Source organism: Periplaneta americana, chromosome 3 (assembly GCF_040183065.1).
Source record: "Periplaneta americana isolate PAMFEO1 chromosome 3, P.americana_PAMFEO1_priV1, whole genome shotgun sequence".
Taxonomy (NCBI): Eukaryota; Metazoa; Arthropoda; class Insecta; order Blattodea; family Blattidae; genus Periplaneta; species Periplaneta americana.
In genome coordinates, this window is record NC_091119.1 from 186,402,317 (window position 1) to 186,411,155 (window position 8,839).

At 37.2% G+C, this 8,839-nt stretch overlaps 1 non-coding gene across 1 annotated transcript; it reads right to left on the minus strand.

The window, feature by feature from the left end:
- Positions 1-2,552: 2,552 nt before the first annotated feature.
- Positions 2,553-2,624, minus strand: TRNAK-CUU (transfer RNA lysine (anticodon CUU)). The gene has a single exon. It is a non-coding gene; the product is annotated as a tRNA-Lys (tRNA).
- Positions 2,625-8,839: the final 6,215 nt, after the last annotated feature.

The following is an 8,839-nucleotide window of genomic DNA, read 5'->3' on the forward strand; positions in this document are numbered from 1 at the left end:
GGGTATTGTCTCCAGAACGCACGCTGTACGGTAACAAAGGAAAATTATTTCTCATATTCCAAAATTGCGAACGCTTTCTGGTGCATTGACACAATTTTGAAAATTATGATTGTGCTGCCGTCTGTCTACGTGCGCCAGAGTTACAACAATGGAAAAGTAAACTTTCAGAGTTTTTCTTTCGATTCATGATAGCACAAACATATTGCTAGTTTTCCCAAATATTTTTCTTAAAACCTAATGAATCATTTTGTAATTGCCCTGTATAATCATGCTATGAAGGCAACTGAAGCACACGACACTATAAGCAATGCTTGCAGATTCCTCAAAATGGGGAAGACAACAATTTAATATGCTAATGACGATGATGCTCGGTTAAGAGAGAAATTGTATATAATATTCTTATTGAATTTGGTATTCCCAAGAAACTAGTTCGATTAATTAAAATGTGTCTTAGTAAAACTTACAGCAGAGTCCGTATAGGCCAGTTTCTATCTGATGCTTTTCCAATTCACTGCGGGCTAAAGCAGGGAGATGCACTATCACCTTTACTTTTTAACTTCGCTCTAGAATATGCCATTAGGAAAGTTCAGGATAATAGACAGGGTTTGGAGTTGAATGGGTTACATCAGCTTCTTGTCTATGCGGATGACGTGAATATGCTAGGGGAAAATCCACAAACGATTAGGGAAAACGCGAAAATTCTAGTTGAAGCAAGTAAAGCGATAGCGTTGGAAGTAAATCCCGAAAAGACTAAGTATATGATTATGTCTCGTGACGAGAATATTGTACGAAATGGAACTATAAAAATTGGAGATTTATCTTTCGAAGAGGTGGAAAAATTCAAATATCTTGGAGCAACAGTAACAAATATAAATGACACTCGGGAGGAAATTAAACGCAGAATAAATATGGGAAATGCATGTTATTATTCGGTTGACAAGCTTTTGTCATCTAGTCTTCTGTCAAAAAATCTGAAAGTTAGAATTTATAAAACAGTTATATTACCGGTTGTTCTGTATGGTTGTGAAACTTGGACTCTCACTTTGAGAGAGGAACAGAGATTAAGGATGTTTGAGAATAAGGTTCTTAGGAAAATATTTGGGGCTAAGAGGGATGAAGTTACAGGAGAATGGAGAAAGTTACACAACGCAGAGCTGCACGCATTGTATCCTTCACCTGACATAATTAGGAACATAAAATCCAGACGTTTGAGATGGGGAGGACATGTAGCACGTATGGGCGAATCCAGAAATGCATATAGAGTGTTAGTTGGGAGGCCGGAGGGAAAAAAAGACCTTCGGGGAGGCCGAGATGTAGGTGGGAAGATAATATTAAAATGGATTTGAGAGAGGTGGGATATGATGGTAGAGACTGGATTAATCTTGCTTAGGATAGGGACCAATGGCGGGCTTATGTGAGGGCGGCAATGAACCTCCGGGTTCCTTAAAAGCGAGTAAGTAAATAATGACGATGATGATGATAATTATAATAATGATGATAATGCCTTTTCATTTCTAAAATCAAAAGGGGTAGAAACAAGAATGAATGCCAGATTTTCTGCTTCCTTTAAGGCCATCCCGTTGACCGAATTGAATCGTGGGTCATCTAAAAGGAATGCAAACTGGGTTGCCAGGAGGTTTATTCTTGGCCCTGTTGTCGTAAGACAGGTGGGGTCGCTGCCTGGGATAAGAACGTTATTTATGGCCAGACATGCATTATATCAGGCCGTCGGATATTCACATAAAACACTAATGTTGTGAGTCTTACATATTTCATCACGTCTTTTGTTGCGTATGCTTCCTAGTGTCTTGAAGATCCTTGTAACACGGCTCTTTTGCCGCTATACAGTTCAAGACATACCGGTTCTTATTTGACTTAAATGTAGTTGTTCTTTCATCATTAATATACGGTATAAAAATCGATGCCTACGAGATGACGTACACTTTAACACAGCGGTGACCAAAACTCGAGCTGCAGTGATTTCATGCGACAGACAGCCTATGAAGTAAGTAGACGGAGGAAAGGTACTTGGCATGAAAACTACAGGGACATCATTTTATTTTTACTTCAATTTTTATTGCACCTGGGTTTCTGAATGTACTTGACTCCCACCCCTTTCACTAATGTCCTTGCTAACGTCAGTCACACAAACTTACGGCCGCTGTTGCTAGTAGTGAAATAAACAGTACAGACTACAGTGTGCAAATCAAGATTTCAGGTATAACTCCCTGTAAAGTTGATTTGAATAATTTCGAGGGAAAAATTGTTCCGGATCCGGGTATCGAACCCGGGACCTTTGGTTTAACGTACCAACGCTCTACCACTGATCTACCCGGGAACTCTAACCGACACCGATCCAATTTTTCCCTCTATATCCACAGACCTCAAAGTGGGCTGACAACCGTCAAGCAACCAACATTTGAGTGCACACTAACTCTGTGTGACTTAAATTGTGGTTTTCTGTTAACGAACAGTGACGTGTATTATGCAAATCAAGCTTTCAGGTATAACTCCCTGTAAAGTTGATTTGAATAATTTCGAGGGAAAAATTGTTCCGGAGCCGGGTATCGAACCCGGGACCTTTGGTTTAAGGTACCAACGCTCTACCACTGAGCTACCCGGGAACTCTTAGTGTGCACTCGAAGTTGGTTGCTTGACGGTTGTCAGCCCACTTTGAGGTCTGTGGATATAGAGGGAAAAATTGGATCGGTGTCGGTTAGAGTTCCCGGGTAGCTCAGTGGTAGAGCGTTGGTACGTTAAACCAAAGGTCCCGGGTTCGATACCCGGCTCCGGAACAATTTTTCCCTCGAAATTATTCAGAGTACAGTGTGTTTCAGAAATATGTTGAATTTTCTATAGACGAAAAAGCTTATATTATTGAAGTTTATTTTCACACAGGTATGGCGTGTAGCATAACTGAATTTATCTATGTGTACTGAGCAGAAGTGAAGATTAGAGTTACCGAAACTACGGTACCTTATAATATAGTACGGTACTTAATAGCATTATTTAAACAAGAGTTTTGTTTTACTGTTTGTAGGTATGAAGGACGATGATGGAAACTGGAATTACAATATAACCTAATGTGAACACCAGTTTTTCTTTTTTTTTTTTCACAATTTCCTGATTATATCATTGCGGAATATTTTCGTAGAAATATCATTAATCTGATAGATAAATTTAGAGCAACAGAGTGTACAGAAAGGAAGAAAAGTGTAAGATGGCCAACAAAGGTGACAGAAGATGCTGTAGAAGATGTTAGAGGTCCTAATAATTCGGTCAAGAAGTTAGCTGTAGAAATTGGGGTTTCTTACGGAAATGCTCACAAAATTCTCAGGAATAAAATTAGGTCAGTAATATGCTGAATAAAGTAGACATTACATAATGTATATAACCGCCTGAAGACTTGAGTTTGTGAAAAAAAAATTGTTACTATTCTACTGTTTCTTTTTTGATAAAATACTGTGAAGTAATGACCAAACTGAAAATCGTAATACTATATTTCCCTGTAACATAAATGGATACACTACTTTTCTCTCGTCCTATAGCTAATAAAATGATTTGTTTACATATTGCACTAGCAACTCCAAACTCCTGTAATGGAAGGGGGTAACAGTGTTTCCGAGTATAGCCAGCTTGATGTTAAAAATGTTAGTAAAAATAAAGTGATGTCCCTGTACAATCAGTGGTGGTTCCTGTACTAACATCTTGATCAATCCCGCGGATAAAAATCTCAATCTTTGTTGTATCAGAAATGTCACTGCTGTCATCAAGAGCCAGTGAATAATATATCATTTTTCTTGCTTCTTTTTTTTAATCTTCATCTTGAATATAATCAGGGATTTTCTAAATTCTTCTCTCGATACTTGGTCAAGAAAATCGTAGTTTTTCAAAATAAAAACTCCTTATGGACAAGTTATTTAAGCTGTTTAATCGTTACTCTTTTGAGAAATTCTGTTGTATTAAAAGGTTTTAGAGCACGAGATATTTCAGACCCCATTAGGTAGCTGACTTCCTTACATTTATTTATCTCATCTTTCTCTTCCTGGCTATGATTTAAGACATGTCAATTCCTGGCGTTTAACAGTTCGTTGGCACATACAGTAATATTGAATCAGTTATTCTACAATATTATTATTAAATGAATAACTAATGAATAGTTACCTTCATCTAAAGATTAAGAAGATCAAAATTTAAATAAAACGTAATAATTTCATCCTTTTAGGGCTAAGATTTAAAAATATTAATATTCATGCACGTACAGAAGAATTATAGAAACACATACTTAGTGGTCAGTAATAATAATAATAATAATAATAATAATAATAATAATAATACATTATTCAGCGTGGCAATTAATGTTTCTATATATCTACTCCTAATTGAACCGTTGAGCAAAGTAAACATATTACATTTTGTCCGATAGAACAACAAACAATTTTCCTTCACAGTCTTTACGAAACCACCTCTTACTGCTTGTAGTGACAGAGTTTGTAGAGAGACATGATACCGCCACTGCTTGCCTTCAGTACGTGAATGAAACACACAGCAATGTACAGGAAACTCCTCGTATCCGTTTGAAAGTCTGTAATTACACGATGTAATCACGACACCTGGTTTGGTCACCGCTGCTTTAACATTATACTGAGTATGCGTTGGGGTTGGGGTATGATGGTTGGGACTGGATTAATCTTGCTCAGGATAGGGACCGAAGGCGGGCTTATGTGAGGGCGTTAATGAACCTCCGGGTTCTCTAAAAGAAGTTTTTAAGTATTATTATTATTATTATTATTATTATTATTATTATTATTATTATTATTATTATTATTATTGGCGGATGGGTAGCTCAGTTGGTAGAGCAGCTGGCTACGGACTGGAAGGTCCGGGGTTCGATCCCAGGTGGCGACAGGATTTTTTCTCGTTGCCAAAACTTTCAGAACGGCCCCGAGGTTCACTCAGCCTCCTATAAAATTGAGTACCGGGTCTTTCCCGGGGGTAAAAGGCGGCCAGAGCGTGGTGCCGACCACACCATCTCATTCTAGTGCCGAGGTCATGGAAAGCATGGGGCTCTACCTCCATGGCCCCCCCCCCAAGTGCCTTCATGGCGTGTTACGGGGATACCTTTACCTTTTTACCTTTACCTTTTATTATTATTATTATTATTATTATTATTATTATTATTATTATTATTATGTTAAATGTAGGGCTACAAACTCTAAAAATTTCCCAGAGTAAAATCCTTAAAGAAGACAGATAATTATTTCTTACACGTAAGTATAATATAATTTATTATGTAAGGGATATAACACTAGTTCCCAAGTTCGTCACCATAATTACATAGATAATTGATGCGAAAGCTCAAATTTATCTAACTCTGATAAGTTTTATGTTGTATCTTCATTTTCTGAATAAAACCTGCGAGATTTTTTCCCTGCTTAATACGTTATTCATCTCCTTCGGTGTCGAGAGTTTCCTGAAAATTAATGATCTTATGCAGATCCGAGGGATTCTGATTAAAATTGTGTAAGGGATGATGGAAATGACTTGAACACTCTCCCATGGCAGGAAGCCAGCCCTCGATATCGCGTCGGTTTGCAACCCATGTGCCACCAAGTACCCCCTAATACAAGGGTGAGTACGCATACACCATGACTCAGGGTACAGAACTTCAGGACCATCTGTTCGTTGCTATGGTGATGCGTGCTAATGATAGAGACGTTTGACGGAATAAGCGAAGATATTTTTATTACGTCTTGCTAGTCAACAGAGTACATCTGTGTGGTTGTGGGTTAAAATCCCGCCGGGGTCCGATAGCCAGTAGTTATTAATGTTCTAATTACATTTAAAATTTTGTGAGTAAGTTTTTATAACTGAAGCTGAGGAATATTTTAATTAGCCTATATTGAACCTCGTTTTTATCCATGCTAGTAGCTAATTTGTGCGCATTATACACGTAAGTCTATTTTACTGACAGTTGTAAGTCTGCAATTGGAAAGGAAAATTTGTGGTTACAGTGGCGTATTTACAAACCGAAAGGACGTTCACTTTCTCAGTTAAAGAAGAGACATTTTACGTACCGTAGCTCATACAGGGACATCATTTTATTTTTACTAACATTTTTAATTTTAACCTGTCTATACCTTTAGAGAACCGGAAACACCGCTTGCTCCCTCCTCCAAGACTGGAGTTCGATGATACTGGCGTAAAACACAAATCAATCTACTAGGTATAGGAAGGAAGAAAAGTAGTTCATCCATTTACGTAAACTAGGAAATATCGCGATTTTGAATTTGATAATTTTCATTAGGTTTTTCTTTAATCAAAGTACAGTACTGTATTAAGAATAAGTGTTTTTACTCACGAAGTGAGTTATCCATGCGAACGTATTCATTATGCAGTGTATATTATACTGTCTACAGCACATTAGCGTACAATATAGAGAAAGAAGTTAAATTGAAAAATAATCATAATATGAATATTTAAACACAATTTTGAAAATGGTGGCCGTTCATTTCGATACAGGCTTCAGTTCTTTTGTGCATATTATCGCACTATAGACTATTGCCAGTTTCGTCCTTCGTACTAGTAACTCATGTTGAAATAATTCTGTACCTACTCTACGTACTGTAAATTCAATCTTCACTTCTGCCCGACCCGAAAATATAAAATTACTCAGACATGCTATCTACTGTCTGTCCAAGTGGTTATGCCGCAGGATCGTAGAAAGGGAGGAAATCACGCGACAGTTAATTACTTAACGAGGCCCTTTTATTAAAGTTAAATTATACAGCTGTATAATATTATGTAAACTTCCAATTCCTAAGAGAAATTAATGTTTTCAGAAAAGAGCTAAGACAGCCCAGCTATTACAGAGGGGCGAGCAGAAGCAGGTGGGGGAAATCGGGATGCGACGTAGGCAAACGGACAGTACCTGTGCGAAAATATGATTCAATATTGAAAGCTCTTTCGTCACTGGAAAACGCGAACATATTTCTGGAACGTACTATACTCAGTAACTCAGTACTGCTTACTATCTGCGGTCTTGGTTCTATGTGGAGTTGGAACTTCAAAAACTCAGGTACAATAAAAATTGAAGTAAAAATAAAATGATGTCCCTGTATAAACAGAAGAAAATTTAGGTAATTTTTTGACCTGTGGAGACCGTTTACCGTCTCTGACGGTCACAGTGCTGGTCGAGATGCGCGCGTTGGAACCAGCTTTAGAGCGGTGAATTTTAAAGGGCGATGAAATACTTACAAGGGAAGGGTTTCGGCTCGAACAGGAATTTTTGGTTAAACATATATACATAGGCTTACCTCACAATGGTGACGAAGACCGTAAAAGCATTCATTTGTGTAACTCTCCGTTTGGTTGGTAAAGGTCAATACACTTCTTTAAAAATGTACATGAGGATTCTCTATAAAATGCCTGAAACAGCATGGAGCAAAGCAATAAGCACAACACACAGAAGCAACACCTGAACAATCTTCTGAACCACACTCCAGTGCTGAAAAGTCAAAAGCCACCTGAATTACATTTTTGAAGTCCGAGACTTTTTCAGGATTCACGTAACCAGCTGACTGCCAGGAATACTGAAGCATAGGGCGGTATACTGGAGCAGACAATTGGTTATGAATAACAGAGTGCATTTTCATTATAAACACTCGATTTTGACGATCTGGACTCCATCTGGACATGAACACGGAAATTCCGACTTAAACTAAATCCAGAAAAATCACAGTCAATCATTGTGGGCCATTCACGTTTGTTAAGCACTATTACCATACCAAATTTTTCCCCGTTTAAAATACACGGCACCGAAATTCCGTTCAGTGAATCAGTAAAGAATCTAGGTATTTATATGGATAAAAGTTTAAATTGGAACATTCAAGTTGCAGAAACCTGCAAAAAAGTATTCTCATTAATCCACTCGTTTAGACGATTGAAGAATTTTCTACCCTTTTCCATGAAAAAAAAATGTTAGTGCAAACGCTCGTGATGCCCCACTTCGATTACTGTGATATTCTGCTTACTGACCTAAGCGTTACTTCGGCGCAGAGACTACAACGTGTTCATAATATGTGCGTCCGTTTCGTCTGCAATATTCGCCGGGCTGATCACGTAACACCATCCCTCGAAATGTTGTCCTGGCTCCGTCTAGGAGATCGTAGGAAAATCCACTGTCTTTCCCTTCTCTTTCACATATTGCATTTCTCCACTCCTGTCTATCTTGCGTCTCGTTTTCAAAATTTATCCACCCATCATAACCTAGACACACGATCACAACACTCCTCAATATTATCCATTCCCTCCCACCGAACATCCTCATATTCATCTTCTTTCACTGTGGCTGTTCCTTGACTTTGGAATTCCCTACCGAGTAATGTGAGGGACTGTCAGACATCAAACAATAACGAGATATTTTTCTAACAATTCTTGTTAATAATAATAGCTGTTTCAGGTTTCTCAATGTTTAATGGTTATATATATATATATATCATAGATAAATATCTAAATTATCTCATTATTATTATTATTATTATTATTATTATTATTATAACTATTTCTTACCAATGTTTTTTATTGTCACACTAACGTTAGTTATCCAGTTTTCATTATTTACTTTCATGTTGTTTTATGATCTAGATATTAATGTAATAACTATGTAAGCAAATGTATTTAATTAGAATTAGAGTCTGGCTGGGCGGAAGAGAAGGCCTACTGGCCTTAGCTCTGCCAGATTAAATAAATAAATTATTATTATTAAATAAATTATTATTATTATTATTATTATTATTATTATTATTATTATTATTATTATTATTATTATTTTCCAAGT